The sequence below is a fragment of the Rutidosis leptorrhynchoides genome, chromosome 1, assembly GCF_046630445.1.
Source record: "Rutidosis leptorrhynchoides isolate AG116_Rl617_1_P2 chromosome 1, CSIRO_AGI_Rlap_v1, whole genome shotgun sequence".
Classification (NCBI taxonomy): Eukaryota; Viridiplantae; Streptophyta; class Magnoliopsida; order Asterales; family Asteraceae; genus Rutidosis; species Rutidosis leptorrhynchoides.
The window spans coordinates 357393342-357396942 of record NC_092333.1 but is presented as its reverse complement, the minus strand read 5'-3'; positions in this window follow the sequence as shown (position 1 = coordinate 357396942).

The following is a 3601-nucleotide window of genomic DNA, read 5'->3' as shown; positions in this document are numbered from 1 at the left end:
AAAGCTTGTCTTTCTTGAGGAATAATGCTATGAAATATATGTTCGTTTTTAGCATTATCAATCTTCTGTAGTAACCAGCTAGTCCTAAAAATTGGCGTATGTGTTTTGGAGTTTTCGGGGTTTCCCATTTTTCAACAGTTTCAATCTTTGCCGGATCCACCTGAATACCTTCTTTGTTCACTATGTGACCGAGGAATTGAACTTCTTCCAACCAAAATGCACACTTTAAAAAACTTAGCGTACAGTTTTTCTTTCCTCAACAACTCTAGCACTTTTCTCAAATGTTCTTCGTGCTTTTGATCATTCTTTGAGTAGATAAGTATGTCATCGATGAAAACAATGACAAACTTGTCAAGATATGGTCCACACACTCGGTTCATAAGGTCCATGAATACAGCTGGTGCGTTAGTCAAACCAAATGGCATAACCATAAACTCGTAATGACCGTAACGCGTCCTAAAAGCTGTTTTCGGAATATCATCCGCCTTCACCCGCATTTGATGATATCCAGAACGTAAATCGATCTTCGAATAAACCGACGAGCCTTGTAGTTGATCAAATAAGTCGTCGGTTCTCGGTAGTAGATAACGGTTCTTGATGGTAAGTTTGTCCAACTCTCGGTAGTTGATACACAACCTGAATGTACCATCCTTCTTTTTGACAAACAAAACAGGAGCTCCCCATGGTGATGTGCTTGGTCGAATGAAACCACGCTCTAAAATTTCTTGTAATTGGCTTTGGAGTTCATTCATTTCGCTGGGTGCGAGTCTGCATAGAGCACGAGCTATTGGTGCAGCTCCTGGTACAAGATCTATTTGAAATTCAACGGAACAGTGTGGAGGTAGTCCCGGTAATTCTTTCGGAAATACATCGAGAAATTCTTTTGCGACGGGAACATCATTGATATTCTTTTCTTCGGTTTGTACTTTCTCGACATGTGCTAAAACAGCATATCAACCTTTTCTTATTAGCTTTTGCGCCTTCAAATTACTAATAAGATTTAGCTTCGCGTTGCTCTTTTCTCCATACACCATTAAGGGTTATCCTTTTTCCCGTACAATGCGAATTGAATTTTTGTAACATACGATCTCTGCTCTCTCTTTTTTCAACCAGTCCATGCCAATTATCACATCAAAACTTCCTAACTCTACTAGTATCAAATAAATCTTAAATGTTTCACTAACCAGTTTAATTTCTTGATTCCGACATATATTATCTGCTGTAGTTAATTTACCTTTTGCTAATTCGAGTATAAATTTATTATCCAAAGGCCTCAGTGGACAACTTAATTTAGCACAAAAATCTCTACTCATATAACTTCTATCCGCACCCGAATCAAATAAAACATAAGCAGATGTATTATCAATAAGAAACGCACCCGTAACAAGCTCCGGGTCTTCCTGCGCTTCAGCCGCATTAATAATGAAAACTCTTCTGCGGCCTTGCCCATTAGTATTCCCTTAGTTTGGGCAATTTCTAATAATGTGGCCCGGTTTTCCACATTTATAACAAACTACGTAGGCATTATTTGTTTCGACATTATTTGTTTCTTTATTTTTGTTGTTCTTTGGTCCGTAAACCTCACATTTTACCGCGCCATGACCACTTCTCTTACACTTGGTGCAAAATGTTGTGCAAAACACATTCGGATGGTACTCTGCACACCTGAAGCATGGTTGTTTCTGTTGTTTGCTGTTATTGAAATGGTTGTTGTTGCGATTGTTATTATTGTTGGAATGGTTGTTGTTGCGAAATTTGGTGCAATTAAAGTTGTGATTGCTGTGTTGAGTGTTAAAATTGTGACCCTTGTCACTGGTTTCTTCCCAATTTCTCTTGATTTGTTTCATGTTGGCTTCTTCAGCCGCCTGCTCTTTGATTCTTTCCTCAATCCGATTTATGAGTTTATGAGCCATTCGACTCCCCTTTTGTATGGAGGCAGGCTCGTGTGAACTTATATCTTCTTGGATCCTTTCTGGTAACCATTTTACAAATGCGTCAAATTCTCCTCTTCATCTTCGAACGTCCTTGGGCACAATAAACACAACTCCGTGAATCTTCGTTCGTATGTGGTAATATCGAATCCTTGTGTTCATAATCCCTTAAGCTCTACTTTGAGCTTATTGACCTCGTTTCTGGGATGATACTGCTCAGTCATCAGATGTTTGAATGCTGACCACGGTAGTGCATACGCAGCATCTTGTCCTACTTGCTCTAGATAGGTATTCCACCATGTTAACGCAGTACCTGTGAAGGTATGCGTAGCGTACTTTACTTTGTCTTCTTCAGTACACTTACTTATGGCAAACACTGATTCAACCTTTTCAGTCCACCGCTTCAATACGATTGGACCCTCGGTTCCATCGAATTCCAGAGGTTTACAGGCAATGAATTCTTTGTAGGAGCATCCTACATGATTTCTTGTGGTGTTATTTGCATTGCTAGATTCAGAGTTATTGTTGTTGTTTTGCATTGCAGCCTGTACTATGGCTATGTTTGCTGCAAGGAAAACACGAAAGTCTTCCTCGCTCATGTTCAAATTCTGACGAGTCTTCGGTGCCATTTCCTTCAAAAATAGCCCAAAAGAATTAAGTTAATCATATAGAATATTAAGAGTAGTCAATAGTATTTTGTAGCATAGTATGAACTCATTTATAAAAGCTTTTTCTTCATATTAGCGTTTTATAGTTTTAATTTGGGTAGTACCTACCCGTTAAGTTCATACTTAGTAGCTAATATACAATTCAACTACTACAATTCTATATGTAAAACTGATTATAATAATATTTCGCGTTTAAACTTTTATACAATATTTTACAAATTTACAATACCGCTATTATACATATAGCATGAAATATAGCACACAATAACTTTGATACAAAACAGTGTGACAACAATCCTAGTTAATACACAAGTTGTTCAGTAAAGGCATTAAAAACACGTAATTCATAAGTCCAGAAACAAGTCATGCATTCTGGTTTTACTAAAACTACTTCCCATCCTTGGTCTTGTGGAACATAATCGTTGTGGCCGTTAACAAGACAGCATGTTGTAACGTCGTCAAAGGGACGAGGGTTTCGTAATTCCCAACAGCCTCGTAATAATCTAAAATCCTTGTTTCTCACCCCAACTACTGAATCCGTCACTTGTGGGAAGGTTTTATTTAAAAGTTGTAATCCGATGTTCTTTTTCTCACTTTTGTGAGAAGCGAACATCACTAACCCGTAAGCATAACATGCTTCTTTATGTTGCATGTTAGAAGCTCTTTCTAACTCACAAAGTCCTACGTTGGGATATGTTGAGTCAAAATAGGTTCTTAACCCGTAGCGTAAAATTGCATTTGGGTTTCCCGCATTTAACGCTTTAAAGAAAACACGGCGTTACTTACGGTGTCCCCAATGTGATATACACCATCTTTCAAATGAAAGCCTTTTATAAACTAAGGCATGCCTGGAACGTTCTTCAAATATTCTACTAACTAATTTTGCCGTAAATAATTGTGCCGACGAATTCTGACCGACTTTAGACAAGATTTCATCAATCATGTTCCCGGGTAGGTCTTCTAAAATTTTTGGTTGTCTATCCTTAATGTCCATTGTGTTTT